This window comes from Tenrec ecaudatus, chromosome 17, assembly GCF_050624435.1.
Source record: "Tenrec ecaudatus isolate mTenEca1 chromosome 17, mTenEca1.hap1, whole genome shotgun sequence".
Taxonomy (NCBI): Eukaryota; Metazoa; Chordata; class Mammalia; order Afrosoricida; family Tenrecidae; genus Tenrec; species Tenrec ecaudatus.
This window is the reverse complement of record NC_134546.1, coordinates 44,238,476-44,264,283: the sequence shown is the minus strand read 5'-3', so window position 1 is coordinate 44,264,283 and position 25,808 is coordinate 44,238,476.

Sequence of the window (25,808 nt, the reverse complement as noted above, 5' to 3'; positions counted from 1 at the left end):
AGTGTGGTATGAGTCAGATTGGACACAATTCCCGCACTATGTCTCCAGTGTTGTCCCCCATAGTGCGATGGTTGAGTGAGGGACATCGTGTTTGCGGTGGGGCCGGCCCTATGGTGCTCTTTGTGCATTGGCTGTTCTGAGCAGGAATATCATCCTTTGGACTTGCTGGGGCAGGATGTGTCCACTCTCTCTTCTTCCTCTTCTCTAGACATTTTGTATAAATGGAATGATACAATATGTAAATTTTGGGTCTGGCTTTTTAATTCAGCATAATGCTTAGGAATTCATATTATAGCATATATCAGCAGTTCATTATTTTTATGTCTGAATAATATTCCACTGAATATATATACTACTCTGTTTATCCATCCTTCTTGTTCTGGATGGAAGTACCTCTTCCAGTTTTTTGGTATTGTGAGTTGTACTGTTATGACCATGTGTATACACCTGTTTGCTTCATGTCATGTTTCAACAATTTTAGTACATAATTTGGAATGGAATTTTACCATCATGTGATGTAATTTCATAGAACAATGGAACTGGTACTCTACTGACATTAATATTACAGTGAAGAAAACCTTAAGGAGCAGCTCAACTCTGTAACACATAGAGTCATCTTGAGTCTTAATTACTGGAAGAGCAACAAAGTCTCAAAGCTCACTGTCATCAAGTCAATGTTGACTAAGAGTGCCCTTCTGTGGATTTCCAACATTGTAACTGTTTATGGGAATAGAAAGCCCAGTCTTTCTCTGGCAAAGCTGCTGGTGGTTTCAAACTCCCAGCCCAACAAATCCACCCACCAGCGTTCAATACTTAGTAATTCTTTGGTTAGCTCTTTAAGCAGCTCCCAAATTCTATATTGTGGTAGCTGCATAACTTTGGGTCAATTTGAATATATACAAGTGTAGTGGTGGAGTCTAGCCTGTCAATCAGGTCACAGCCTGATGGTACCTCTTTTTGGGTATGGTCTTCTCATAAGGAGGGTCCTGGGAACTCCCCTCTCGCTCTGCTTCACCTTCCTGCTGTTGAACCACTGGGAGACCTGCTGGAGACGTGCAGGGGCCCTGGTGATTCTTCCACCGCTATTAGATCCACAAGACTTTTCACCCATAGCCTGTGGTTTTCCTGTATTTTATATCATTGCTTGTGACTACATGAGGCTGAAGAGTGATATATGAACTAGTACCAGATTTATGGACTTGATCTGGAATGGGCTGTGATGTTTTCCTGAGATAGATAGATAGATAGATAGATAGAAATAGATATAGATATATAGATATAAAGCTATATAAGTGTAAAGCTATATATATATTGATATATTGATATTGATATAAAGCTATCTCTTACACATATATGCATATCTCTGGATTTTTTCTCTAGTCAACCTGGCTAAACATATTATGGTGCCGGGAATGGGGTACTAGAGAAACAAATCATGAAATGGAGAGTGGATGCTTGTCTGATGTTGGCCTTACGGTAGTTTTTCCTCTTCTTTGGCTAACCAGAGGTCATATAGGCCTACAGTTTATTCTATTGTTTTCTGGAGAGAATATGGGAATTTCAGGGTTTGATTCTTTCTGTGATTGTTGTCTTTAGTTATTCCTGTCTGAAAAGGTGTGAGTGAATATGATTAATGTAAATTTTGAGCTCAGAGGGCAAAATGGCCACCTGAACTTTCTCTCAGACCTTGTGGCTTAGTTAAAATGGCTGACAGAAGGCCCTGCCCTGGCTTGATGCAGCCAGAGGCCTAAAACAATATTGCATATGAATGGGATAGTTTAGATAAGGATTCAATTAGACTGTTTTAAGGATGTATTTAGGATCTGGATGTGTTAAGATTATGTTAACTATTTTTATTGATATAATGTGTGCTATAAATGTTTATTGGGAATTATTAAAATAGAGGGTTTCTAAGCTCACTGCCTGCAGTCTTTAAATTGGATCTTTAAATGAGTATAGGACAGGCCAACAAAGAAGGCTCTGAAAAGATAAGCACCAATCAGTGCCTTGAGTGCTCAGGACATTTGCCTTTGAAAAGACTTCCTAAGAGCAGTTGGCAGACTGAAATTGAAATGGAGCCCTTTGTGTTTGAATTTTATAACAGTGGTTTGTGCCTGAAGCTGGAAAATGTTGGTGCCATGAAGAAATTCTCCTTTCTTGGACTGAATATTAAAGGAATCTTGTGGTAGCCTGAAAATCTCACTAGATGACAACCTGCATCCACTTGTTGAGTGGAAGTAGGAGAAATGCAGCAATAGAGAGACAGGTTGCATCTGGCCACTGACACTTATGGACCTGTTTTACAGGGACTAGAGGAGAATATGAGAGCTGGTTGGCTGGTTTGAAGCTTAAAGAGTTGTGCAGAATCTGAGCCTATGGCATGACCTAGCCCAAGGAAGCTGGGGTTATGGAGCATTTGTGATGAGACCCATGATCAAAGCAGCCCAAGGGCACCGCGTGGAGGCTAAGTGAGTTGGCCCAAATTCAATTGACCCTGAACCTGACCAGATGAAGATAATTGAACTTGTAAATTGGTGCATGTTGCTGCTGACTTTATGGACAGACTGTTCTGATTTGACTTTGCTTATGCATGTAGAATCACAAGGTTCCAACTGGTATGAAGTTTCTCCACATCAAGAAGCATGCTTGTCTCCTCAGAGCACTGGGCTATTATGAATGAGCAGTATAGATATTGCAGTAGTTACGTAGTTTTGTGTCAACTTGAAGACATGAAAGTGCAGTGATGAAGTCTAGCTTGTCAATCAGGTTACAGCTTGTGATGGTGCCTCCTTGTGGGTTAGGCATTCTCATAAGGAGGGTCCTGGGAACCTCTCCATATTTTTCCCTGGTGATCAGACCAGTTCGCTGTCTGAGTTAGCTGTTCTGCCCTGTGCTATGCTACCTGGGGACTGAGTCAACCCGTGGACAGCGGTACGTTGCTGTGTCATGCTGTTCCATGTTATGAAACCACCCATGTTGCCCTGTCAGCTGCCTTTGGGCCAACTTCGTCATCTTACCATCCCTCCAGATGCCACAGAACCTGCCAGCCATTTCCCACTGCTTAAGGTGCACTGTGAGATTCCACTGCGACCTGCTTCACTATCCTGCCATCTCATTTTCCTTCGGTCTGCTTCCTTGGCCGTGGGCCAGTGGCTGGTGTGAGGTAGAAGAACTTTCAGTACATTAACTGTCTCATGAAAATGAATTGAACTGAGCTCTCTGTACTGCCGTGTGGACTAATTTGCTGTTGTTTTCCTTTCACTATATAATCCTATCATTATAGAGAGAGAGTCGTAAGTGTCCTAGTTTTGTTTCTCTAGAGAACACTGTCTAACACTTGATTAGGACTTGCTTTGTGGGTTGACATCAGGCCTATCTACATTAAAGAATATTTCTTGTGCAATGAACAATAATGTGTATTCTGCAGCTGCTACACGAATAGTTCTTCATTGGCTTGTTAGGTCTAGTTGGCATGTAATGTTGTCAATTCCTCTGTTTCTTTATGGATAATCTGTCTGAATATTCTAACCACTATTGAAAATAGTGTACAGAAATCTCTAACTACTATTGTAGAGCTATTTCTCCCTTGCTATCCTTCAGAATTTACTTCATGTATTTTGTGAGTTTTATTTGGTGCATATGTTGACATTAGCTGTAATGTCATAATGATAATATTATTTATCAAAGTATAGTGTACTTTCTTGTTTCTACTTTTCATTTTTAAATCAGTGTCTATTTTACCAGATACTAATACAGATACTTCAGTTCTTTAATGATTCTGACTTGTACGGAATAATTTTTTTCAGTAGTTTTTTATAACTTCCAAATACATAATGTCAAAGGTCATCACATTAATCATGTGTGTGAATATTCATGGCTTTATTTATATAGCATTAGTAGATTACCTACTATCTGTAAATTGTATAACCTGCCCTCAATTTTATTCTGATCTCTCAGTGGTAGAAAGGGTGTATTTCAAGGCTAGTTTCTCAAATAAGAAACAACATCATCATTCAAATGTTTCAATCACTTTTATTGAAATATAGCTTTTATTTGACAAAATGCACTTACTTTGTGTGCACTATTCAATGAGCAAGGAGGCGGGGTGACATAGTGGGTTAAGTATTGAACTGCTAATTGAAAGAGTGGTGGTTCGAACCTACCTGTGGAAGAAAATTGAGGCACTCTGCAACCATACAGTTTTACACCCTGAAACCCTATGAAAAAGTTCTACTCTGTTTTAGAGTTGCTATGAGTCAGTAACAATGTGATGGCAATGGATTTGGGTTGGACTTAAGAAGCATTAAATATATATAAACTCACCAAAACAAGGTAAAGAATATTTCTAGTTCTCAAAAATGTTCTTTCTTATATATGAAGCTAATTACCTCCACATGAAACTTACTTTGCTTTCTCTCATGATAGCTTATAATTTTTCTTTAAAAAATTTAGAGTTAATTTTATACAGTAGATTCTATTTTGTAGTGGTATATATGGCTTAGCAAATGTCTTTGAAATTAAAGCATATTGTTGTGTACTAGTAGTTCATTCCTTTTTTGCTAAGGAGTTCTATATTACATAGACATATTTTATGCTTATGGAGATTTTAGTTGTTTACAGTTTACAACAAGTTTGAAAAAAATCTAGTATGAATATTTGTATGCAAACTATTATAAGCACATAACTTCCTTTCACTGGGGTAAGTACCTAAGAGTGAAATTTCGCAGCCATATGTTAAGTGTATGTGTAAATATATCTGCAGTGGCAAAACAAGTTTCCCATCTAACAGTAATATTTTAAACTCCCTCTAGTGGCATTATAAAAGTTCTGGTTTCTGCACACCCTCTCCAACACTTGGTATTGTACCCACAGTAATGGAAACATCCCTGTATCTCATTTTGGTTTAATTGCCATTCCTTTATTGATTAACGGAACTGAGGACATTTTCATATATATTCTTTTATGAAATATCTATTCAAATCAGTTGCTCCTGTTTTCATTGGGTAATTTTGTTTCATTGAGTATGGTATGCATGTTTGTATGTGTTGGGAACAAGTAATTCTTATGTGTGTTGAGCTGAGTTTCCTGGAGAAACAAAACCAGGTGTTTTTTATATATATATATATATATATATATATATATATATATATATATATATATATATATATAAATTATATCAAGGATGTTCCCCAACCCAGTCCAAATCATATCCATGAGTCAAATGCCAACTGAACCCTCTTGCCCACTCATGTACATGCCAGCAGATGAAACATGAAGATAAAGCATGTAGGAGGGAGCTCATAGAGCAGTGGGTACAGACTTTTATGGATGTGGATACAAGGTCAACAGGAACATGAAAAGACCCACAGCAGGCATAGTCAGTAGGTTGCTCATGCCACCAACCACAGAGGCAGACCAAAATTCAGGCAAGCAAGAATGTGAAGCTGGGCAAGAGAGAGAGAGAATTTCTCCACAGTATTTCTTATGCAATGCCACGCCCACAAGATGTGATCAGGCTATAACCTGATTGAGAGCTTGGACTCTCCTTATACCTTTACGCAGGTGTATCAAACTGACATATCACTTAACCATTACCATAGATGTTGAGAAAATATATTACAGTAGTTTTCACAATCTGGAATGTGTGTGTGTGTGTGTGTGTGTATAGCTTTCAAGAGCAGTCTTTAATTTTAGTGAAAAAAATGCAATGATTGTTGCTTTTAGTCTTTGCTAGACTAAAGCTAAATAAAATTTCTCCTTTTTATATAAAATCTTTGTATTTTGAGTTTTAACACATATTTATTATCCATTTAAAGCTATATTAGCTCCTTAGAAGAGAATCTTTAATTTCTATGATTAAAGGAATATCTATCATTGACTGCTTGCTCAAAAATTTAGTAATATCGCCACCAACAAACAACAGACTTTTTTTTTATAAGCCAGGTCATTGAAAGAAATGTGTCATGGCTTGGGTATTAAAAAAAATGCTATGTTTACTATGAAATGTGTAAGATCCTCACTTTCTAAGATTTAAATCTTGATAGTGTTAAATAGATGCTGCTTAAATGTACTGCATTTATTTTCATGAACTTTTCTCATATTCAAATGAGGAACTTTCAGTTCCCAACACAACTGCAGAGACTCAACAGTAGGGAATAAGGTGTGAATGCTGATTCAGTTCAACTGTAGAGAGACTTCAGCAATAAACTGTAAATGTATCATCTATTTGTTCTTTGACCAGAAAACCCACCTCATGGATTATATTCCAAAGTTAAAAAGGTAGAATTATTTGATGGACATAGCGATAATTGGCCTAACATCTATCATGGAGTCCTTTTGGCACTGTGAAGTTAGGCAATGGGTCCCTAAATTTGTGGTATTAGGTTTTTAACCGCAGGTTAATGGTTCAGATTCACCAGCCACTCTATTATTGATAGATTAGACTGTCTGCTTCTAAAAAGATTTATATTCTTATGAAACTGTGAGTCAGATTGACTTAATAAGAGTTGGCTGAATATATCTTATCAGGATTACTTATAATAACAAAAGAGTGGAAATACTCCAAACATCCATTAAAAGACTATTTGTTGGGTCAGTTATGATTCGGTTATGTACTGTAAAATTATGCAGCTATATAATAAAAAGGGATTCATGCATTGCTATACAGGGATCTCTGAAATATACTATTTAGTAACAATAAATGAAACTAAGGTTGATAAAAGTATACCCAATTTATTTAAATAAGCAGGTAAATATCTGTTAGCATTTATAATAAAAATTACATATGTTGTTAACATACAATTAAACAGTTTCAAAACATTTAAAATAACCCTAAGGACTGCAACCATCCCATAGAAAATGAATATATTGTTAAAAATTACTAATAGACATAGACAAATAAGTTAGATATGATAGAGGAAATGAACTAATAGCTAGAACTGCATGGACTTCTACCTTGAATCAAGAAAAAGTGAATCTCAGCAGATCCACATGTCGAGAGATTGAATCAGTGTTCAAAATTCTCCCAATAAACGAGTCCTGGAGAAGATTACTTCACTGAACGATTTTACCAAATGTGTGTTACCTTAAAAAAGGAAACCATCTCCAGAAATCCTAAACTAAAATTAAGAACCTAGTTAATTCTGAGGCAAATATTACCCTGAGATCAGAACTAATAAAACCACACAAGAAAAGAAACCTCAGACCAGTAATCTTTATAGGCACAGATGCAAAATTCTCAACATAGCACTATCAAACCAAAATTAAAAAAAAATTTAATATACACCCAGATTAAATGAGACTTAATCCCAGAATGAAAAATAACAGAAACAATATAACACATTAATAGAACAAAGGGAAAATAAGCAACAATCCATGATCATCTTAATCAAGGCAAAGTGATATTTACTAAAATCCAAACACTCACCTAGTGATAGGCCTCAACAAGGTAGGTATAGAAGAGAATTTCTCTTATTATATTATATGGGAGTAAATAACTTTTAATAGAAAAATACTGAAAAAAGTTATTTTTTTAAATATATGTAAGGAACAAGCTAAGGTGCCCATTCTTACCAAGAGTCCAATCTCCAATAGTTATCTATTAAAAATACAAAAACAAATGGGTGAAAATAATTTAAGAATATATTTTATTTAACCCAACAAGTCAAAAATTTTATTATTCAAAATGTGATCTATGTTTAAATTATTATTAAGATATTGTTTTTAAAACTACCTTAGTGGGCCACCACTCATTTGTCAGTTTGTCCTACTGAGGAGACTTGCATGTTAGCCTGATGACAGATGTGGTGTCAAAGGTATTTCAAATATCACTAAGATCACCTATAGTACATAGGTTTTCATGGGCTTCCAGATTAAAATAGACTAAGAAGGAAGACCTGTTGATTGACCTCTTAAAAAAAAAAAGAAGAAGAAGGACATTGAAAGCCCTATAAATTTCAACAGGACTTTGGCTGATATAGTGCCAAAAGATAAGCTCTTCAGGCTAGAAAGCACTCAAAATGAGACCGAGGAAGAGCATCCTTCCCAAAGTGATGTCAAACTTAAAGACATGGATAGGACAAGGTTTGGGGGACCTATACTTACTGATATGACAGGATTCAAAATGAAAACAGACAGCTGAAAATACCCATGAATAATTGGAACATGAAATGTATGAAATATGAATCTAGGAAAATTGGAAGTCATAAAAAATGAAATGACACATAAAGATAAATTTCAGAGGAGTTAGTTAAGTGAAATAGACTGTTATTTATAATTTGGATTCAAACAAGCATATGGCCTACAGTGGTGGGAATGACAAATGAATGAGGAATGACATCCCATTCATTATAAGAAGGAACATTTCAATCTGTGCCTTGAATTATAACACTATTAGGGATAGAATAATAGCCAAAGTATAATACACAAAGACTTACAGGGAAGATTAGTTAATGTGAATATTATTCAAATTTACCCACCAACCACTAATGTTGAAGATCATAATATTGAATTATACCAATTTATGTAGTCTGAAATTCATCAAATATAAAATCAGGATACATTGACAATTATGGTGATTGGAATGCAAAAGTTGAAAACAAGGACATTCACAGCAGTTGAAAAAATATGGTTTTGGTGATAGAAATGAAGCTAGAGGTTATATGAAATATCTTTCAAACAATTTTGAAAGATCTATGACCTATTCAATGCAAACACCTGTTTTGCCCTAGCAGCATGAATCTTGACTATCTATGAAGCTAAGGAGGTGGGGTACACAGAAGTCAAATTAGCTACATCTATGCAAAAAGATGGTAAAGAAACCCAGTATCATCAACAAGAACAGTGTAGGACTGAGTGTAAATTAGGCCATCAATTGCTCATGTGAAGGTTCAAGTTGAAGGTAAACATAGTTATAACAATTACAGTTTATGAGAGAAAAAATACATAATTTCAACTAATTTCAACCTGAATTTAGAGATCATATAGTAAGAGTTTATGCATTGAACTTTAAAACCAAAGTTCAGGGAAGTGTGAACTTTCATTAAAACATTACACATAGGAAACCAAAATGTCAGGTAAAGGACAAGAAAGAAGAACAAAGGATATTCAGAAAAGATTGAATCCTGATCTAAAATGTAGAGAAGCTGAAATTACTGGAAGAAATTTATAAGTAAAAAAGCTGAAAAGATTCCACAGGGCCACTCAAGAAGGCAAAGTGAAGAATTATAATGGAATGTGCATGAAATGGGAGGTAGAGAACCAAAAAGAAATAATCCACTATGCATTTCTTATACTGAGAGGACCGAAGAAAAAAAATCAAGCCTGAATTTTAATAGTGAAGGATTTTATAGACAAAATAATTAATGATACATTAAGGAAAATGGAATGAATATACAGTCACTACACCAAAAAGAATTTCCAACATATTAACATTTCAAAGCACAGACAATAACCAAGGATTGATGATATTAAAGGAAGAAGACAAAGTAGCAATGAAGACATTAGTGAAATCAAAGCTATTGGAATTAATTGAACACCAATATTTCCAAAATGAATGCAACACTGGCAGCATTACCTCATCTGTGCCAAGAAATTTGGAAGACAACGACCTGACCAAGCACCTGGAAGATAAGCATATTTGTGCCCATTTTTCAGAAAGTAAATCCAAAAGAATGCAGAAATTATCAAACAATATCATTAACCTCAAAGACAAGTAAATGTTTGCTATAGATCATTCAAAATTAGTTGCAACAGTACATCTACAGGTAACTCATTCAAGCTGAAGAAGAGAATGTAGAACTAAGAATATCATTGTTGCGATCAGGTGACTCTTGGTTGAAGGCAGAGGAAAACAGAAAATGAACTATCCAAAAGCACAGCTGTGGATTATAGCAAATTATGGCTGGCATAGTGAAGAGTGGGAGTTGTAGGACACTTCATTGTGCTAATGTGGAGTTTGTACAGAAATCCAAGAGGCAGTCCTGCAAAGAGTACAAAAGGATACTGTGTGATTTAAAATCAGGAAAGATATTTATCTGGGTTACATCTTTTTACCATGCCAGCTCAATCTGTTTGCTAATAAAATAACCCAAGAAACTATAAAGGGGAATGGGGCATCAGGATTATAAGAAGATTCACTAACAACGTGAGTTATTTAGGTAACACAGTCTTATATGCAGAAACTTAGAGGGTATGGAGCACTTATTAAAGAAGATTAAAAGAAAACAAAAATTTCCAAAACTGTAACAACAAACTAAAGGTAAAATATTAAAGTTATCAAGGATTCTGATTGTACTTGGATCTACAATGACTACCTATGGAAGTGGCCATCAAGTAATCAAATAATATATTACATTGGGCAAATTTGTTACAAAAGATTTCTTTTAAGTATTCCAAAGAAATGATTTCACTTTGAGGAAGAACATGTGCCTGACCCAAGGTGTATTTTCTTTTGCCTCATGCAAAAGTAGAATAATTAATGTGGAAGGTTAAAACACATATATCACACATTTGAATGATGAGTATTGAAGATACTAATGACTGCCTTGTGAACAAATCTGCGTTGGAAGAAGTATAGCCAGAATGCTTATTAGAAGTGAGGATGGCACCTATTTTGAACATGTTATCATGCTTATAGAAGAAAAGGTTAGTGAAAAAGAAGAAAACCCCCAAGGAGATAGATTGATATAGTGGCTGTAACAATGGGCTAAAGCATATAAATAATTGAGAGGGAGATAAGAACCAGACAATTTTGCATTCTGTTGTGCACAGTATCAGTATGAATTTTAACATATTTAGTGGAATCTGGCAAAAAACAACTCTAGGATAAGATTTTGGAATAAATAGTGATCAAAACCAGCCTTTACAAGACTCTTCTTTGCATATATTGTATTTGTAAATATTTAAGTGCTTTACACAGCTATAAGAAAGATCAAAATTCAAAAAAGTGTCTTAGAACAAAAAGTAACATGAAACTAAAGAAAATAAATCTAACAATACATCAAATTGATACCCACATAAGGAAAATTATTTTTAGTCACTATAAAATAGTAATTATACTGAAAATTATTTGTGCTTGCTTCGGCAACACATATCCTAAAATTGAAAATTATTAGTGGATATAGCATAGAGAAAAATAATTATAAAATCTTAAGGTATATTCAGTAATTATATTTTGGCATTGTCACTAATATTCAGAAACCCTGTTAGAATAAAAGATATATATTTATGTGGCTACATATGCATAAAACCCTATAATTTTATAATTTCACATTTGAATTTTTTATTATTATGAATTGATGGATCTTAAGATATTTTAAGATTCAGTATATTTGTTTTATTACTAGAATATTCAAAAAGTCTAATTTTTATGCAGTAAGTCTGTCAATTTGTTTTCTAAATTTTATTTTATAATTGAATAATTTTATTGGCATAGCACACAACTCAATGGTTTAAATATATGAAAGAGTTGTGGAATCATAACCACAATTAATTTCAGAACATGTTCTTAATCTTGTATTCATTGTTCTTAGCTCCCCATTTCTCCCCGAGTTTCTCCTGCCATAATTCTAAAAACTATTAACCCAGTTACTATCTCTATAGATTTACCTAACCTGAGGTTCATATAAAGGAAATCAAATCAAAAGCAACAACAATATCAAAACAAAACAGAAAAACTTCCATCACAAAGAAAGCAAAAATACTAAAAACTAGAACAAAATTAAAATGGATCAAAAGGGAGAACTAATGATAAGGTGTAAAATTTTAAACTACATCTGCATTCATCTATTTTCCAATGAATTGTGTCTGACAGCAAATATATTCACCTTCCTAATCAATGGCCAAGAGGTATTCCCTGGAGCCTTGATCCAAGTAGGGACCATGTAAATGTATTGGGGGCGTTAACTGTCACAAATAGTCTTCTGCAAACTGGGCGCTAAGGATTTAAGCTCTAATGTAATTCTCTCCAGCAAGCTTGCACTTTATTAGTTACAATCCTTGGATCACACAGGCTGGTGCGCTTCTTCCATGTGAACTTAGCCGACACTTCACTGAGATGGTTGCTTGCTTTAAGAAAAGTTTTTAAGGACCCGACAACTGTTCTCCTTTTTTCATGGGTGCAAAAAGTTTTGGTATGTTCTGTTACCATTCTCATTTGTTTCAAGGAATTTATTAAGTAGTCTTTGATGATTCTATTGTCCAGCCAAATCATGTAGACACATTTGTATATTTCCTGCCCTCAGATTAAAATTAGCCTATTCTCCAAGAAATTTTTATTTTAGTGAGAAATGTTGCTTGAAGTCTACAATCATGGTATGAAAATTGCCATTTATACTACCTTGATCAGTTTATGAACTTGTTCAGTGGACAGAGGTATGACTAACTCTTTGTGTTGTTTTTCAAGTAAACAACATGCCGGGAATTTATACTGATATATTTTAATTCAAAGAGAACAATTTTGGGTATTAGGTACGGCCACCTGTGCTTGGCTCTACTTGCTTCCTGTGTTTGTAGGTGCAAGGAGGTATCTCATGCTTAAATCGGTGTCTCTGGGAGGGGTAAGGATCATGAGAATTTCTTCCAAAGTTTGTTGACTATTTGGATGTCATCTTTGGTGAACTGTCCGTCCAGATCCCTTGCCCATTTTTTATTTGAGTTACCTCTCTTTTTCTTACTGAGTTGTTGCAGTTTTCTTTAGATTTTAGAGATTGCTCCTTTTTCTTTGTGTTTTAATTCCTTCTCCACGGGTTCTTTTTTATTTTTTGATGAAATCTTTTAGTTTATGTAAATGTCTTTGTTTTGGCAGTTTCCAGTCCTCTCTTTGTCTTTCATATAGCTATTCTTCATTATAGTTGATAATGTCTATATGCCTTCCAATCAGACACTTAGGTTTGTCCCTATTTTCTCATTGATGGTCCTTATAGCTCTGAGATTAATATTCACATCTGTTAACCATCTTGAGTTCTTTGATGTATGTAGATGGGGTGAAGATTCAATTTTGTCAGCATACATCTTTTCCATTTAATATTTCTTGGTCCCTTGTCAAAGATCAAATGTCTATAGGAGGAGGAATTTATTTATGGGTTTTCTGACTATCATTGTACAATTAACAGGCTGTTTAAACTACTGTGTCTGTGTAATGGATTTTGAGGTCAGGAAATGAGAGGGCTTCTGCTTTATTTTTCTACTTAAGATGTTTTTTACTTATCTTAGATCTCTTCCCTCTCCATTGAAAGTTAGTAACTAGTTTTCCCATTTTTTAGATTATAAAGCTAGGATGTAGCTCAGAATTTCAATGCATTTATAGATTACTTTGAGTATTACTGACATTTCACAAAGTTAACCTTTTCTGCCTTGAACATGGAATATTTTTCCATTTTATATAGGTCTCTTTTGGTTTCTTATAGTAGAGTTCTATATTTTTCCTGTATAAGTCTTTTGTTTATCTGGTAATGTATTCCTAACTATATCATCTTTTGTGAGGCTACTGAATAAAGTATTATTTTTTTAATTTCTTTTTCAGGGTTCTCTTCATTAGTATACAGGTGTCTGATTGACTTTTTATGTTAATCTCGATCCTGCTATGTTGTTGAAACATTCCGTTGTTTCATACACACACACACACACACACACACACACACACACACACATCTTTGGGTTTTCTATGTATAAAATCATATCATCAGCAAATATGAGAGTTTTACTTCTGCTCTGCCAGTTTGAACTCCTGTGATTTCTCTTTGTTGTCTAATAGCTCTGGTTACGACTTCCAGCACAATGCTGAATAAAACTGATGTCCTGGGCATCCTGGTCTCATTCTCATTCTCAAGTGGCATGCTTTCATTTTCTCCCCATTGAGTGAGCTGTTGGATTTGCTTTTGTTGTATATGCCTTTATTATGTGGAGAAATTTACTTTCTATTCTTTTTTTGGTGCAATGTTTTTATCAGTAGATGTTGGGTATTTTCATATTCTTACTCTGTGTCAATTGATTTGATCATATGGTTCTTACATATTTTGTTTAGATGGTGGATTACATTGATTGCTTTTTGAATGTTGGACCATCCTTGTGTACCTGGTATGAATCTCACTTGACAATTGTTTATTTTTTGATATATTGTTGAATTCCTTTGGCTAGAAATTTTTTGAGAATGTTGCATATCTCTTTTTGAGGAATTCTGATCCATACTTTCTATCTTGGTAATGTCTTTGCCTGATTTAGGTATCACAGTTATGCTTGCTTCATAAAATAAATTCACATTTTCTGTCTTTTCTATCTATATTGTATAATAGCTTGTATAGAATTTCTGTAGCCTTTTCTCTGAATAGTTGATAGAATTCACCAGTGAATTCTGGACTATTTTTGTTGTTGTTGGAAGTTTTTAGAGGGTTTGTTTATTTCTTCTTTTATTATTGGTCTGTTGAAGTGTTACCCCTTAGTCTGTGTAAATTTGGGTAAACTGTGCCTTCCAGGAATTTATCCAGTTGCTCTAGGTTTTGAAATTTATTGGAGTATAGCCTTTTATAGTTGAAATATTTCTACTGTGTTTCTGTTTCCAATTGATCTATTTATGCTCTAATTTTTATTATTTCCTTTCCCCTGGTGTTTGAAAATTTATTTTGTTGCTCTTGTTCTAGTTGTTAAAGTTAAGGTATTGATTTTGGTTCTTTCTACAATTTTCATATGTGTGTTTATTGCTATAAACTGTGTCCTGAGACTTGCTTTTGCTGTTTCTCAGAGATTTTCATATGTTGTTTTTCATTCACATTTGTTTCAAGAAGTTTTTAATTTTCCTTATTTCATCAATTACCACAGCTTGCATGGGCCAGGATTATCTTTGATGGGATTAACTTCATGATGGGATCGTCCTTGAAGCAGTCAAACAATTGTGAGGATAAAAGACCTCCTTAATCTGTTCGCAGTCTTCATACAAGAAAAGAACATTTCATTCAGGGTGTGCCTTACTCTTAGTATAAATTGGTAGGATGTGGATACTAACTCACTTCTACTTCTGGATTTTGATCCTGCATTTCCTGTTATATTATCTACCAATCCCAGGAGCTATTAGTGGACTGCTGATTTTGGGGGTTCATTCTGTCCGTCTCAAATTCATTTCATTTACCCTCCACCAATCTCTGATCTTCCCTCTTCTCATCTTTTTGCTTCCTGTTCATCATTCCCTGAAAATATAGAATTCAGGAGAAGCATTCAGCTTACATATAGGCTTGAACCGTACTGGACTTACCCACGTCTAACAATGGTGTAAGCCATTTCTCGATATAATTTTTTTCTATATATGTACATGTATAAGCACCACTGGTTTTGTTTCTCTAGAGAACCCAACCTAACACAGCTGGCATCTCTGCCTGGAATTTCCAGCACAACATGTAATAGGAGTGGTGATAAATGACATCTTTTTCTCATTCCCATTCACAAGGGGAATGCTTTAATTTTCTCTCAATCAGAAGAATTATGGGCCATTGGCTTTGGCTATATGACCCTTATTATGTTGAAGAATTACCTACCATTTTATTCCTATTATTGTGAGTGTTTTTATCAGGAATTAGTGTTGAGAGAAATGGCAATTCTAGAACACTTAATCATGCCCATGAGTAAAATGTACATGGATCAAGAGGCTGCTGTCCAAACAGGACAAAGGAATACTGTGTGATTTAAAATTTGGAAAGGTGTGTGCCAGAATTGTATTCTCTTACTTTTCTTACTCAATCTGTATACAGAGGAAATACTCTGAGAAGTTGGACTCTGTGAAGAAGAAATTGGCATCAGAAATGAAGAAAGACTTATGAACAACCTGCAATATGTAGATGACACATTACTTGCCAAAAGGGATGAAGGTTTGAAGCATTTGCTGATGAATATTTAGGATCACAGCTCTCAGTGTGGATTATAACTCAATGTAAAGAAAACACAAATTATCACAACTGTTCCATAACAAATGGAGAAACAATTGAAGTTGTCAAGAATTTTGTTTTGCTTAGATCCACTCATCAATGTACATGGAAGCAGCAGTCAAGAGGTAAAATGACACATTGCATTGGGTAAGTCTTGTGCACGAGGTACAAGATGTTGAAAATGCTGAAACGCAAGGGTGTTACTTTGAGAACTAAGGTGCGCCTGACCCAGAAGCAGTATTTTGAATCACCTCATATGCATGTGAAATGTGGACACTGAATAAGGAAGACTGAGGAGAAATCAATGCACTTGAATTGCAGTGCTGGTGAAGAATATTGAAAGTACCATACACTACCAAAAGAACAAACAGATCTACCTTGTACGTAGTACAGTCAAGTCTTATACCAGGGCATACACATACTTTCAGATACAATACAGGAAGCAAGCATACAAAGTGTTAGACAAAACAGATGACTCGGTCCTACTAAAATAAAACACTGTATATATCAATGGACTTCATTGAAATAGTACAATGAAACTCCAAAGATTGGGAAAAAAATAATTAGTGATGACACAATGGACAGAGTCTAATTACCAAAATCTGTAGTGTTGGAAAAGACCCCAGTAACAGAATAATACATGACTCAATTAAAAAATTGAGCAAGGAACATGAAGAGACAGTTCACCAAAAATGATACTCAAATGGCTAAGAAACGCATGGAAAAATACTCTCAATCACTAGACATCTGGGAGATGTAAATGAAAACTACAATGATACTCCTACAATAGTAGCTCAAGTCAGAAGAACAGAAAACAGAATGAGCCTCTGGTGATGTCCCTCTATCCATAATAGACGGATAGCAAGAAACTGATTACTGAACAGAGTGCACTGGAGATGTGACGATAGAAGATCAAGTGTTCAACCTGACTTGGATGGTTACAACCTTGTCAGTTGATCCTCTCTCTGGTGCACATTGGGCCTGTTCTGGTTTTCAACATTTTCTGTATTTTAAACGTTTTGTTTGTTCATAGTGGGTTTTATTTCAGAAGAATTTTGTCATTTGGGGTGACCCACTTGAAATTTTGTTAAGCATTTCTGATTTTCAATGTATGAATCCTGGGACTGATGAACCTATAGAGAGAACAAATAAAATAAAGGTTTGTGGGGGGTACAGCCCAGGGGAGGTGGTCAGGAAGCTGATGTCAAGGAGTTCAAGAAGGAAAAGAAGGTTTTGAAATTGATAGTGGTAGCAATTATACAATACCACTTGATGTGATTAAACTTTGAAATGATATAATATCTGTATTAACTCCCAAGGACATGGTTTGGGGAAAAAAATAATGATACTGCTTTTTCTTTAGGGACAAACTTGCATCAGGATTTTGCTTCACTGATTTTAAAATCCTATCAAGTTGGTAACGAAAAACAAATCAGAAAAGAACATATGCTGGAGAAGTCGTGAATAAATTGGAACTCTTTTCATGGCTGGTGGGATTGTCAACTTGCACCACCATTATGAAAATTAGATGAATCACTAAAAAAAGAAAATAGGAAGAAAGGAACAAAATACACAAGAAAAGGGGGATAAATCACGCAGCAGGGGAACTGGGGTAGGTGCCCGACCTGGAGAAGACACCCTCCAGAGGTCGGGAGAGTGCCAGTCAAGGAACTCACAGGATGGCAGAGTAGGTGAAAAGCGAGGGGTGGCATTTGTCTGAGATGGATTTACTTTGTCTGCCTTGTTGTTGAGGGCTGTCAAGTCAGTTCTGACTCCTGATGACATGTTAACTGGCTTAGCTTTTATTAAAGATCAAGAACCTGATCCAGCCATAGTTCCTCTAGGCTTGACTAGTGGCCAGAGTCCAGGAAGGCATTCCTTCAAGCTTGAGAGTAGCAGGAGACTAGGCAAGTGATTAGGAGAGGAGTTTCTTGCTACCTCAGGTGTTCTCCAACAAGCCTCTTTTCCTTATCAGGCTTTGGGCTCTCTATTGCTCTAATGAGGTGAAGTCTATTGGCCTCTAGGTATGGACATGTTGCACCAGGAGCCAAGCTACAGATATTTGTCTCTGATATTAAACAACATTATGTGTGCAAAAGGAGGTGGCCATTGGGTGGATTGAGGGCAGGGACGGCCATTGGTTCAGTCATCAGAAGAATGCAGGTATTAAGAGAAGATCTCACTTGTTGATGATCAGTCACTAGAACTGGTTTAGTCTGTGCCATTGCAAGCCAGTTGATGTTTGCCCTTCTTGTTCCTGTCTGGCTATTAATATTCTGCTTATGCCCCTATTGGCATTCCTTTCTCCCCTCTGGGTGCCAGGATTATAATCTGTGTCTTTTCTTTCATATTTTTGTTGTTGAGGATTTGTGTAGTGTGCCTGCCTAGTGCAAAATCTTATTGGATGTTTTTCTGCAGCATGATTTTAATAAACCTGGGAAGTTTCCCTAACATGAAAATAGGCAGAAGTTATAAAATCTACATTTACACTTCATAAGATTTTAATGAAATGATTTAACCTGTTTGGTTGTTTCACATAAGCCAAAGGTCATACTGTCCTCATTCTAAGAATTGTTAGGTCCCTTTATAAGTATACAACATGCTTTATGTAATCACATGCAGTTTGTTTTAATTTCAGATATTAATTTGTTTAGTGGGAGTCATAATTGAAATAGTAAATATACCCAAGAATTCAAGATCAATTAAGTCCAAACGCATAAAACCCATTTCCATCTAGTGGATTCCCACTCATAGTGACTCTATAGGGAAGAATACAGTGGTCCCATAGGGTTTCCAAGGTTGTACCCTTTACACAAGCAGATTGTCAGCTCTTTCTCCTGCAGAGTATTGGTGGGTTCAAATGGTCAACCTTTCTGTTAGCTGCCAGGCACTTCAACAACTGCACAACCAGAGCTCCTTCAGCTAGTGTAATTCTCATCAATTATTGACATTTTCAGTGTAGTAAATTCAATATAACGGTTTAAATTTGAAAATTGCCCAACCTCATTAGTCCATTAACTTGCAAGTCCCATAAAACTTTAAAGACCTATTTAAAAACCAAATCTTTTATTATTTTGGAGATTAGGTTTTATTTAACCAGGCACAGTCTCTAAAAGATTGTACCAGCTAGCTACTTATAAAAACACTGTTCTCTGTTAGGGCAGATACAAGCTATCATGGGGAATTGGTAAAGTGTAGCCAAAAGTTTCTCCACATATGACCCCAGGAAAGTTTCCATCAAAATCTCACCATATGTACTCCAACGTACAGCTTCCTAGATCCTCACACATATTAGAAACAAACTGCTGGGGGGGGCGGGGGGGAGGCGGTGATGTAAACATTTGCAAGTAAAAATCACTAGTTTTACAGTTTGAGATGCACTGTGTCTAAATGTTGCCGATTTTTCTCATTCAGTGCAACAGAGAGGGGGAAAAGACTATGCTGTTGTAATGCCCCCCCTGTATTTTCTGAAACCTTTACCTTTGGTCAGTGCCAAAGGGAAGCCTCCAATGCAGAGCCAGAACTACAGTGACGTGAGGGAAACACTGCCATGGGATGCAACACTTGCATTCCCGATCTTGTAAATAAGTAAATAATCCCAATCTTGTATTTACACAAGTTTTATTTTGTTTTGCACCATAAATATTTTTGTATTTTTGTACTACTTATTTTAAAATCTTAAATAAATGTGTATAATATTTGTCTGTGTGTTAAAATAAGGTAGGTGGAGTCATGCTGTGTGGAATGCCCATATCCAATGGTGTTAGGCCAGGATGATTAGAGAAAAAAATGCAATGATACTCATTTTTGTAAAAAAAAAAAAAAAGATCTTTATATCAAAAAGTCTATATTGAAAAACATCCAAGCCTATTCCAATTAAAGTCCATAAGTCAGACACTAGTCCATGAGCCCATCTTGAGACTCACAAAGCCACAAGCAATGATGCAGAATGCAGGAATATGATAGACTGGTGGGTGCAAAGTCTTATGGATCCAAGGGTGGTGGCTGCATCTCCAGGGCTCGGGCTACCATCAGGGTCATCCGGCTGCCATCAGGGTCATCCAGCAGCAAGGTAAAGGAAGAGAGAGAGCGGCGGTTCCCAGGGTCCTCCTTCTGAGAAGGCCACAATTAGTCACCATCAGGTTGTTCCCTGATAGATAGACCAGACTCCACCCCTACACTTTTATACATCTTCAAGTTGGCACAAAATTATGTAACTCCCACAACAGGCTTTTTTATATAAAGTGAAAATATCGAGTTCATTAAATTGTTCTAATCAACAACTAATAGAGTTTACGAAGGCTTCATTTTTGTTTGTGTTACTGGATTTTGAATGAAGAGTTCTGAAGTCCTGTGACCAAGACGAAAATGGAGCCAAGTATTTGATTGTCTACTAAGTACTTGTTGTGACACATATTCATAGAAGCAGATTTTATCATATTGGCTCGTTCACGATTGCAAAGTTTCATTATTGTCTTCATTAGACTAAAACAGCTTGTTGAAAACCTACACATGGCAAGGCTCTTTTGAAATTTGTTTGTTCAAACATGGAATATATTTTCAGACCTACCCAGTAATAAGAAAGCTGAAACATAAACTTGAAAGTTAGCCTTTTGAGAATGTTTTAAAAGCTAGAGCTTATTTCAGTGTGGAAGAAGGAAAAATGATTGGTAATAGAACAATATGTTTTTGACAGTCTCCTAAAAATACTCAAAGGACAAAGAGCAAGAGTAGATGATTGTAACTGCCAGAGGGAATATTAATCAATATGATAATAAGGATTATCTATAAAAATCTGAGTTAGTGCGTTTTACTTCTTAGGAAAAAAGAACAGTTTAACTTTTTTTACAATAAGAATATTTTGTTTTAAAAAATACAGAATAATATAATCACTCTCACTTTCAAATATATATTCCCATTGATTATATTAAAAAGTATTTCTCAATTGGGATTTAAAGGAATTTTTTTTGCAGTATAAAGATTATAAGACCTTGGATTGCGATCATTTTATACACGAACCCTCTTTATTCAGAGATATTAAAAATGGAATTAATATGTATACACTAGATATTGAAGGGAACTCCGGTGTCACAGGGTGGTAAGCATTATTCCATGGTTAACACCACAGTCCAAAACCATTCTATGGAAGAAAGATGGCGCACTCTGCTTCCTTGTAGATCTACGGCTTCGGAAGCCCCAGGGAGCAATTCTGTTCAGTATCATAGGGTTGCTGGGAGTCCTAAGACACTGGACTTCCATGAGTTTACTTTATGAAATCTTGAGATAGGTTTTGGGGCAACTATGCTGAAGCAGGATTCTCAGTAGTTTGGTAGAAATCCCCCATTATGCAATCAACAAAGAATTATGTATGAATCCATTACTATAAAGAGAAATACCAGTTCAACAAACTTAAGGAAGTATTCCCAAACAAAGGGGTAGAATGTGTGCCTACCAGCCCTGAAGTATGCTTTACCTAACCCCTTAAAGGCGCTTCCTAAGAACCACCTCAAAAGAGATGACCTCAGGTTGACAACGGTCACTCCCTCCAGAAAGTGGAAAAGGGAAAAGACCCATCCACTGGATGCTATACAACATCAAGACAAGGCTGTTACAATCAACAGGCCCTCCATGGAATGAGGGGAGAACCTCATTGGAAAATCAAGTTAAAACTAGGGAGAGGAGCAACTGCATTTTAGAGGAGGCACTGATATTTTTATTGGTGGGTATGATGGGTGAAGGGAGAAGAAAAGCTATGCTAAACAACAATTGTAGGGAAACTAAGGAGAGAATAAACTCAGCTCTATTGTCCTGGGTACACTTTGAATATGTTTCTACCCAAACATGGACTAACCACTGTGGTGATCTTAGATGCGTATCTTCAGGGGACATTGCATCCTCCAAGGGTGACACCAGAAGGACTGGACATGAAAGCCCCACTGAGCCAACTGGGCCCTAACTCAAAGCTACCTGTTCCCATGGACTTAGGACTGAAATAGTCTGATGGAAGACGAAGCTAAAGATGCCACTCTAAGACTATGGAAATGACAGCGATTGGACCTATGGGTCGGAGGGCGGATCGCTGGCTTAGTAGGTATCCAATGAAAGGAGGCCCAGAGTGGCCATATACAAATACCTCAGTGCTCCCCCTCCATTAATGTGACAGACATTAATCTGATTGACAAGGGTAGCCCTTGTAAGAGATGAGACCTAGCAACAATCCCCATGCTCAATGTAAACAGAGCTTAATCAATAAAGAAGTCAATCTGTACTTGCATAAACTCCTCTTATCAACAGAATTTTAAATTCTATGCCAGTGGATAAATTGATATTATCAATGTCATAGCCTTATATCCTAGGGGTATAATTGAGAATGGTTTTTGTTTTTGTTTGTTTGTTTTTGTTGTTATTGATGGTGATTCTGGTTTTGGTTTTTGTCATAATATGACCACCAAAGTAAACCAGAATCATCCATAACCTGGGACAAGCCAAAGGATTATGGATGACCATATATTTCTAGTCCCAATCCAAAACCAGTTAATTCTTATAGCATAGCCTGGATTGATACTCACCTTTCTGAAGAGATCACAGAATATAAGGATGCTACAACAAAGTGTGGTGAAGAAAGCAGATGGTGCCCCGCTATCAATTGGAATAGTGTTTGAAGTGTTAGAGGCTTGGATTCAAAGGAGCAGCTGTCTAAATGAGCATAAACTAAGGCCAAGCAGAAGTGCACCAGCCTGTGTGATCCAAAGATGACCAAAAAAATCCAAATATGATTAAAGGGAAAATATCACAGTTTAAATAGTGAATACCCAATTTGTAGATGACTATAGGAGATGGTTGGGATCCAAAGTCTATCTATAGAGTGTCTGGCCAGGTTGAGCCTCTAGGAGATCCCCTCTAGTCACAGGTGACTACAGTGAATCAAACCATGGTATAATATTATACCGATCAGTTCACCTCTCTCTTGACACTACCTGAATTTTCTCTATGCTCAAATATGCCTTGATTGTTTGTTCCAAGAAATAAATGTCTTCTCCGGCTTTTAAAATATTGTCGGTGGTCTTTGCATTCTTATTCTCTTTTTAACTTTATATTATTGTTGTCATTGTTTTCTATTTTTGTTTGTTTGCTTGTTACTGTAAGGTTTCCCTGTTTATGAAGTCCAGAAGGTGTAGATGCATAGAGATAGTAACTGATGCAATGCTTTATTCAGAACGGGGGCACAGGGGCATTGGGGATCAATCAATGAATATGGGAGGGGGCATTAAAATTGATTTTGATGCTGTATATAAAACTTTTAAAAACAATATAGCTATGGAAGTTATATGTGAATTTTGTATCACGGAAACTACTATAAGACGACAAGAAGAAACTTATGGTTCCCATTGGTAGAGGAGGAAGAGTGTTTCCTGAGGAAACATTGAGTTCATCGTAATGGTGATGGAACAATTTAAAGAGGAATAGCAATAATGGTTGTACACAATGAAGAATATAATCACTCACACTGAATTATTCATGGGGAAATTATTGAATTACAAATGTTTGTTGTGTATGTTTTTGACAAAATTTTAAAAATACAGGAATATCAGTGAGTGTGGGGAAAAGGAAAATGTTCTGGGTTTGATTGTGGTAGGGTTTGGGGGTCTCTTCTTAATGTGATTGGGCTGTTGAATTGTATGAGGTGTGGATGAAGTTCCAGCGAAACTTTAAAAAGAGAGAGAAGTATCCCAGAACATATGTATGTTAATTTCATTGGAGGACTTGGTAGCAAGGATAATATTCAAGATTAGCAATATATTGTGATGTGATTATAATAAACAAAACACTGTTTTGATCATATTTCATATATTATAATTTATAAGTAACTTATAAATTATTTAATAGAGTGTATACAAATGCAGACTAAAAAAAACACCTTTTACTGTAGGGACAGAGGTTTTTTTTATCTAAATTACTCACCATGGCCATTGATGAAATTCAATTGGATACAAGTCTTACTTTGACTGGCTCTGTGTGGACGGTGGTGGAGGGTGGTATAAAATGCAAGCAGTCTAGCCCACCTCTTTATTTTACACCTCAGGAAAGTGATCAAGGGCAGCACCAACTGGGGCACACATTTAAGGAAGCACTCATGCCCAGAACTGTCAGTGCCGTGTCTCTTTATGTGCTCTATCTTAGTCTTTTTTATTATCTTGCTTTTGTCACAACCCAGAAATTGATTGCTTCTAAAGGCAAAGTGTTTGGTTAAATTCACCTGGTTATTTCATGACAGAGCTAGGTAAATACTGATCTTTAAACCACTGGTCTGGAATCTTACCCCGCAGTAGACTACCTCCACAATTGCAGCCCTCTGAGGAAAGGCCCTCTCAACTGAGCTCAACATCTTAGGCTAGATTAAAACCATGGGTCTGATCATGCAGACCATGGCCATGGTAAGACTACCCACAACAAAGTCTTCACAGTGTACCAAGAGGCTTGCTTTTATATTCAAGATGGGACAATGCTTACAAGGCCAATCAATATGTAAGCAATGAAAATGTTTAACTTTCTGAAGAGTGAAGGCCAATACATTATTGCTTTCTCTTTTGGATAGTTTTGTTGGCATATAATTCACATATCATCAAATTCAATGCTTTGGCCATACTGGGAGAAGTTGAACAGCCAGTGCCATGGTCAATATTGAAGAATTTTCTTCTTTTATATACTCCTTGTTGTTGACTCTCCATTTCCTCCCAACCTCCCCTGCCATGCCCCTAGGAAACTATTAATCCAGTTACTGTGTTTACAGATTTACCTCTCCTAGACTATTTTAAATGCTTGTAAAATTATTTTTGATAAAATATTCTGATTTTAAAAAAGGAAATCTGAAGAAGAATCAATGCCTTTGAAATAAGGTACCAGCAAAAATATGGAAAGTATTGTGGACCCCCAATAGAACAAATCTGTCCTGGAGGAAGCCCAGCAAGAATGCTCCTTAGATTGGAACTAGATTGGTCTAATATCATCTAATGTATTTTGAACCTGTTATTAGGAAAGACCTGGAAAAAGACACCATGTTTGGTAAAGTGAAAGGGAAGAGAAAATGCAGAAGACCCTCAAGGAGATGGATTAACATGGTGGGTGCAAGAATAGGCTTAAGCATAATGATTGTATGGACGGTGAAGGACCAGGCACTGTTTCCTTCTGTTGCTCATAAGTTACCTCTAAGTCTGAGCAGACTCAAGAGCATCTGACAACAACATTATCTAATTCATTAATTTCCTTTTTTTACTTTTATTTTCTTTTGATTCTCACTGTGGTAGTGTGGTAGTTACATAATCTGGTGTCAACTTGCCTAGGGATGGAGTCTAGCCTGTTAATCAGGTTGCAGCTTGATGACCTCTTTTGGTGATGTGACAGAGATATATAGCTCACTGGAGGCCAGATACACCCAGACACTCGGTTCAAGGCATTTCTGTTGACAAGACACATAGGAGCTACCCTGATGGAGCCAGAGTACTGGAGCTGGAGGAGCTACGTGGAGACCCACGCCAGCACTGAGATGAGTTGCTTCCACCGCCACTGGATCCACAAGACTTTCCACCCACTGGTCTGTGATCTTCCTGCATTCAGCATCATGGCATGCGTTGCATGAGTCTGAAGAGGAATTTATAGACTGGTATCCAACATATGGATTAATATTGGACTTATGGACTTGATCTGGACTGGCCTGGGATGTTTTCTTAATGTATAGTTACTCTTGTATATAAAGCTCTTTCTTGGACATATATGAGTGTCTATGAATTTTTTCTCCAGTCTACCTGGACTAATATACTAACTAACCCAACATATTAAATTATTTATTTTAGTTTTTTGTTCAGTTATGGAATTTCTATTTGATTCTTTTATTCATTC